The following is an 8,281-nucleotide window of genomic DNA, read 5'->3' as shown; positions in this document are numbered from 1 at the left end:
CATCATTTGTACTTAAGTAAAAGTAGCAATACCGCAATATAGAAATATTATGTTATTATTATATTATTCTGTTACAAATAAAAGTCCAGAATTCAAAATGTACTTGAGTAAAAGTACAAAAGTATTGGCATCAAAATGTACCAAAAGTAAAAGTACTCATTATGCAGAATGACCCATTTCACAAGTATTCAAATGCATAAAAATCTTTTGAAAATAGCAGATCTACAAGCTCGCAATGCATCGCATCGTGACACATTGTGAGCTTGTAGATCTGCTATTTTCAAATGGCCGAAATGGATATAGGGCTGAAGTGGTTAATGTATGTTTTGTAATAATAATCAAAATATTGTAAAAGTACAATATTTGCCTCTGAGATGTAGTGCAGTAGAAGTAAAAGTACTGATAATTGGAAGTACTCAAGTAAAGTAAAAATACCTCAAAATTGTACAGTACTAGAGTCAATTTATTTACTTTCCACCACTGGTTTTTGGCATTCATATTGTGGCCTGCAGTTTTCTTCTACTTCCTTTACACTGCCTCAACGACATTTACTCCTTGGTGACAGGGAAACTAACCTACCATGCTGGGAAGATTGGACTTTTATCATACAAACTGATTTGGTGTGAGAGATGTGTCATTTAATATAAAATGTTAATGTGCCAGAGAGAGAGCAGTGTTTTATCTTTGTCAGCAAACTACAAAGTGGTTGACTTGAGTGATCTCTGTGTGTGACATGTGATTTATCACTAGGGGGCAGTATCCATTGTATTTGGTACAGTAGGCTATTTTCACCAGTGATGACTATTTGATATGGTCAAATAACGAAGGTCGTCAGGAGAAAAACATTGTATAAAATTCAGTATTTTTAGAGAAAGTAATAATATAGAAATGTAATGACCTTGCTAAATACAATTTCAAAAAATTATAATACAAATTGTCTTTCTTTTTAAATAGGCCTATTTAACATGTTACAATGGAAGTGAATGGCTGAAACCTTGGGCTGAAACCTTGACCAAATATGGAGTCAAACGTCAAAGATACATCATATAGCCTGACGTCATAGACTGGCCACATGAAGTGTCAGATCCATGGGAGCCATGCCGTCATTAGACCTGTCTTGTTTAACTTTTAGAACTATAAATCGTACCCAAACGGATAGGCTCCATGTCACGGTATACTGACATCATAGACTGGCCACACAATGTCCCACACAGAGGCCACGCCATTAGTGTGGGGGTCAAAGCTGTTTTCTTTGTTTTCACACCCAAAGGGACAAGCAAGCCTCATAGAACAGTGTTTGCCTTGTATGTATTTCAATGCATGTATGTAAGCCCAACATTTGCCCCACATGTCATGACTATTTGCCCAAATATGGAGATCCACACACACTGCCCCTGGCTGGATTCCAAGTACACAGCTATAGGCCACAGTGTTAATTAGACCCCATCCTTTTATGGTACAGTATGTATGTATGGCACAGCGTTTGTCGGTGTGTCTGTCCATAACTAAACTCACAAGCAGTGGTGGAAAGTAACTAAGTGCATGTACTCAAGTACTGTACTTAAGTAAAATGTTGAGGGATTTGTACTTTACTCGAGTTATTTCCAAATTCCAATACTTTTACTTCTACTCCACTACATCTCAGAGGCAAACCTTGTACTTTTACTCCACTACAATTATTTGAAAACTTTAGTTACTAGTTACTTTGCAGATATAAATTATTACATTATAAAACATACATTAACCTCTTTAGTCCTATTTTATACCCAGGCTATTTGAAAATAGACGATCTACAAGCTCACAACGCGTCGCATCGCGACGCGTTGTGAGCTTGTAGATCTGCTATTTTCAAACATTTCAGTACTTTTACTTTTGGTACTTTAAGTACATTTTGATACCAATACTTTTGTACTTTTACTCAAGTAAATTTTGAACACCAGACTTTTACTTGTAACAGAGTCTACATTGCAGTATTGATAAAACATTTGAGTACTTTTTCCACCCCTGCTCACAAGCCATTCCACAAATAAGCATCAAATGTCTTGTACATGCAGCCAGCAGGACAAGAAACTCAGCATTTTTCAAAACTGTCAACGACAACTGTTGTTTGCTTTTGTTTTGTTTGTTTTGTGGTGGAAAATGTACTCACATGTTTTACTTAAGTTTACTTGAGTAAAAGTACAAAAGTTTTGGTATCTAAATGTACTTAAAGCACCAAAAGTAGAAAGTACTCATTATGCAGAATATCCCATGTCACAAGTTTTCAAATGGATAAAAAATCGTTTGAAAATAGCAGATCTACAAGCTCACAATGCGTCGCATCACAACGCAGTGTGAGCTTGTAGATCGCCTATTTTCAAATGGCCGAAATGTATATAGGGCTGAAGTGGTTAATGTATGTTTTGTAATAATGAAAAAAAAATCTTTTTCATCACGGTTTTCAAATAATTGTAGTGGAGTAAAAGTATAATATTTTCCTCTGAGATGTAGTGGAGTAGAAGTCAAAGTATTGAAAATTGGAAATACTCCAGTAAAGTAAAAATACCTCAAAATGTAACTTAAGTACAGTACTTGAGTAAATATACTCAGTTACTTTACACCACTGCAATTAAGCATCAAATGTCTTGTACATGCAGCAAGCAGGACAAGAAACTCAGTATTTTTCAAATCTGTCAACGACAACTGTTGTTTGCTTTTGTATTGTTGTTTGCTTATAAATGCAAACAATTTATATGTTTGCTTATAAATTGTTTGCATTTATAATGCTAGTCTGGAGGTGTATAGAAAGGCCAGTAGCCTATCTACGTTTGTATGTACCCAACTCCATATTTTGGTAATACTGATGACCGTCATGACGTCGTTCACAAACTACACACCTCGTCACTTGCTTTCCATGGCTACAGATTGCATGGGGAAGCCACGCCATTATTAGACCATTAGTTGTGTTTTAGTCGGCTCTCTGGCAGCAAGCACACCCACATTATTTTCTGTTGCTGTTGGTAGTCATGGCTGCCTGTTCCCACCTTAGCCGTGTGGGTGTTCAGACGGCTCCAAACTGTACTGAATAAATGCTACAGTAGCTTGCATAATGTCTTCAGACTATTAGACTTAAGTCTCCACTGGAACACTGTCTGGATGCGTGTCTGTAGACTCCAAAGAGGATGACACTATCTCCCACCATGCAACAGCACTTCATATGTACTTGAACCCAGGCCTTTCCCCTTGAGCTCAACCTTCTTTCAGGAGAAGGTCTCAAAAATAGCAGATCAGATGTATAAGCTCACAACGTGTCGGGATGTGACGTGTTTTGAGCTTGTAGATCGGCTACATTTTTCAAGTGGTTGTTTTGCTTACTCAGTTGTGATACTGGTACTGTACGTGATCAGCTTACTAGAAACTGTGTGAGTTGACCTAGTATAACGGAGTGCACACAGTTACTATTATTGTCATCGTCATCATTCCCATCATTATACAATGAATAAATAATATTACAGATAATGTGGTTGATAGACATTAAACCTTGTGCATGAAACGGCTGCAATCTGAACAGGATTTCTGCTGACGCACTTCCCCTTTATCCACAAAACTGCCTGATGAGACGTTGTCAAACTCCAAAAACTCATGCACTGACTTCACTATTAAAAAACTAACAAAAAACTGTACTACGGTAAGGAATGAGCTCTGAACTTATTCAGATGACTGTTATCTGACCTTAGAAGACTGCAGTGAGAAGTAGCCTAGCTATGTTTTACTTGTGGTTTTCTGAGCTAGACGAAAGAAAGTTTGGGGCGTGAGAATCTACAACTTTTAATGAGGTTTTGACAAACATTGACATTAAATCAACCTTGCAGACAACCCATGATTTTGAGTCCACCAACGTGGCCCTTAAAACAGCATACTTGATACATGTCAACCACAGTAAAGTATTTTTCTTTCCCAGATGACATGCCACTTAAACAACTCTTAGCAGTAATTGCTAGCTGTCTCTTGATTTGTTACAGTGACGTGGATCCATACAAATCACAAAGGCCAATTCCCGGTGTCCTCCGATGACCCTGCAGCTCAACCTCTCATGCACAGCGAAATACTCAGCAGTTTGAATCTCTGAGAGTGTACCCTTACGGGTCCATTTGGTAACATTTGTACGCTACACTCTTGAACACGGTACTTCCCTGGGCTATATAACCGCTCTGATTCTATATTGATACATTTTCAGATGTAGCAATATGACAGCCAGTAAAAAATATTCAAGTGGGTAAATTGGAACAGGGCATGGAGTTGCTCCTCATGAGAACTTTCCCATTCGCCTTCTGTTACTAATATATCAATGATCTGACAAGCTCTCAGTCTCGTTCGGCAGAAATATCCAATTAATTTCACCATGACTTTGGATCATGAGTATTCTCTGGAGAAATTGTGTTGTTAACTGTTTGCCTTAAGTGCTAACTTTTATGTTTTATGTAAACATCACATATTGTGGCCATATACTGCCAAGCTGATTTAGTCAAGCTGCCATATCCCAGGATAAGCACAGTGTTTGTCGCTATTGAAATGTTTGTTTTCCTTTCCTCTTGGATCTAGGGTGAAGTACCTCTAAGACGACTCTCAGGAGAAATACACGACAAACAGAATAAACGCACACTGGTAATACACTTGACTCATGCAGGCAAGTCCTTTAATGCTTGGGCCAGCTGTCCAAACAGAGGACAGCTGAAGTTAATAACTGCAGAGGAACATACAACAGACACATTAATTTAGAAAGGGTTTAGAGATATTATGAATTGTTCAGAATCTCATAAAATGAGGTATTTCAGGAGTATTCCTTCAGAATTCTTTGTTTATCCCTCAAAAAACATATTACAGATATTTGTCCCTCAAACTTAATAACATTTGAGCATGCTGTTCAGGTTGATTAGCCGTCTACTTCTCTTGCTCATTATTAGCCAACACAAGGCCAAACACAACTCTCCACACAGCAGTCCTCATTCCTCTGACCATCACACACATACAATGTAATTGTTTGCTGATAAGCTGTTTGTTTTATCTGAATAACTGAGCAATGAGGAGTTAATTTCTGTTATAAGAGATTGCTACTTGAGAGTTTTGTCACCATAGCTACAGTACATCAGGACTGTGAAGGTTCCTCAAATGCCCATTAACAGTTGTTGGATGGATTGAGAGATCAATATGTAGTTTACAGTATGAGGCTTCACCAAGCTGGGCTAAGAACCTAACTTGGCACAGAAGAATTTAAGGAACTCGGAAGAGCTCTTGCATAGTGGGGTTAGTGGGGCAATACAGGCTACGTGAGTGCAATCCACTGAATTTCAGTGCCTGATTTCTCATGAGTACGTGGCATGGTTGGGGAGAAATGATAACATGTTTATTACTACAACAGGATTACAGTGATTTTCACATTCCTGTTTTACTGGACAAAAGGGATTACTTGTTGAAAACAAACCTGCACCATTATTTTAAATAACACAGATACAAAAATAAGATAGATAGATCGATAGATCGATAGATCGATAGATCGATAGATTGATAGATATATAGATCGATAGATAGATCGATAGATAGATCGATAGATAGATCGATAGATAGATCGATAGATGTCTATATATACCGTACATATACTGTTTAGAAAATTAGAACCTGAGGGAAATGAAGTTGTCATAGCAGCACCGCAGTAAGGATGAAACAAAGACATTTACAGACAAGGGTAGAGAACAGGTACAGAATCCTAATATATTGCCAGACAGTACATTTGATGTTCACATAAATGATGTTTAACCTTTAATTCTTAAGCCTTTTGAGACAAAGTAATTGAAAAGGTGTAAGTCAGATCAATCAAATACATCATGCTACCTATTATAACTTTAATCAGTAGCACAAAATAACTGATAAGGCTGCCTTTTAATCCTCAAAGACTGCAGAGACATTTTGAGACATGGCATGCCTTAATGGTAACTTTGCATCCTTTGCACTACAGCGAGACTATTTAGTCAGAACTATCCACGGTATGTCTGAGACATTCGTCTTTTGTATTCCGGCATTGGCCGTGATATTTGATGTCGACAGTCATCTACCACCCCACCTTCCTCCATGAATTGAGTACGTGAGGATCTAATTTGAAATAAGCCATTGCGGCTTTTATGAGCGATCCATTCTAGTTGACCTTGTATTGTAAACTGTACTTCCATGTGCTTTTTCTCTGCAACCTTCTAAATAAAGTATTCAATCAAATTCCTCCCTTTTGGGGCCCTGTTCCTCTGGCTGGTCTCTCCTGGAGAGGCACCTGGCTGCTCCTTCAAGGAATTCCTCCCACAGCGAGGAACAATGCTCAGGGGTTCTTTCTTTCCTGCAGGGTTTTGTGTGTACCACAAGCGTATGGGTTCTCTGATGGCAAAAGAGGAGAATGGTCCAGGCGGTTCCTCGTGTATGTTTATGTGTGTGAGAGGGGGGCGCTTTGTGAACTCGTTCTGTACAAACGTTCTCTGATGATTGAAGTCTGGAGAGAATAACAAACAAGCATTTCGGTGGTATGACAGATGTCTCCTCTCGATAGAGGAGATTACTGTGGCCGTCTGACTCATGTAAAAAGCGCTGCAGCTTCATTGTGTTGCATCCTGTAGGTGCCTCACCAAGATCTGTCTACTCTAAATGCTCTGCCATGATTGTGTGTCTTCTACGTTTGGAAAACGTGTATTTAAGGGGGGAATTTATTGTTATTAACATTGGACTCGTACAGCATCAGTGAGCAATCGCTGACTGTCCTGTATGTGGGTGGCTCAAAAAGCTCCAATTAAGCCATCCTCAAGGATCATTATGACATTATGACTGATGTCAATCAAAACATTGCTGGAAATGTCACAAAACATACTTTATGACCATGCATAATGTAATAAGAACTGTTAATCATAGACATTTTAAAGAATGAAATATACCCAGCACCTTTTACATTCACGTGTGCACTGCTTTCACAAGAATTATTGATTCATTATTATTATGGAATTTAATGTTATTATTAACATATAAATCAAATTATTTATTTCAATATGTATGTGAGACTAAAATGAAACGGGAAAAGCTAGAGAGATACGCTGTGAGTAATACATGGGAAATCCAAGATTATACATATTGACCTAAGAAACATAGAAGACTGTATCAAAGGTGTATAGTAGTAGAAAATAACCCTGAACACTGCTATATAATTGTCATCTTGTTTTTGTTATCATCACCATAATTATTCGATGCCGTTATTGTCTTCAACACCTATGTTGAAGTTATTTTCTTCAACACCTATGTTGTGAGTCATCCCTCAAAACCCCACAGGCACAGAGCGTTAGGCCTACTGTGTCAAGTGTTATACCAGTGTTAGCTTATGTTCCACCGGAATGATGAGTCACCACCTTGCTCCTTTCCCCACACTACACAGCAGTGTTGATTTTGACAGTGAATTTTGATCTAGTTTTAGTCATAGTCTTTTGAATAACATTCCATTTAGTTTTTGTCATATTTCAGTCATATGAAATGTTTAAGTTTTTGTCTAGTTTTAGTCGACTAAATCTATACAGTTGATTTAGTCGACTAAAATGTATTTAGGCGGGCCGTGATGGCGTCGTAATGCCTGATTTTACACGTATTTGCATGCTTAAAATAACCGATCTACAAGCTCACAATCACGATATACAAGCTCCACAACGCGTCGCAGCTTGTATATCTGCTATTTTCAGAGCGCAACACCCGAGCGCAACCAAACATAAAATGACTTGTCTTTTAGTTCTACTGGATCTCTTCTCCACTTGTCCCTCACTAACATTTTAGTCTAGTTTTTATTTGTTGACAAAATTGTCAAAATATTTAGTCTCAGTCTCAGTCGTCATACCTTAGTTTTTATTTAGTTTTCGTCAGTGAAAAAAGGTAGTCTACGAACATTTTTCGTCATAGTTTTAGTCGACGAAATCAACACTGCTACGTAGCTAACAAAGCACTGGCCAATTCTCACCAAAACGTGGTCACTCGTTCATAAAATGGAGATCAAATCCGAGCACTTGCATAACCACAAATTTGTCCACAGCATGGTGCGACCTCGTGACCTTGCCTGTGATAATGAAAGAGTGAATGGATTCTCTTCCCAACTTGCTGAGACCATCGGGGGATTTGGCCTTAATTGACTTGGATCACAGTATCTTCCAGCAAGAACCCAGCAGAACAAACTGAATGGGTTTAGTGATCTGTGATGCAATGTATTCTTCATCTTCACCTCTCATTATGGGCA

This window comes from Gymnoscopelus braueri (genome assembly GCF_963280865.1).
Source record: "Gymnoscopelus braueri genome assembly, chromosome: 3".
NCBI classification, from domain to species: domain Eukaryota; kingdom Metazoa; phylum Chordata; class Actinopteri; order Myctophiformes; family Myctophidae; genus Gymnoscopelus; species Gymnoscopelus braueri.
The sequence above is the reverse complement of the archived record's forward strand: the minus strand, read 5'-3'. Positions refer to the sequence as shown.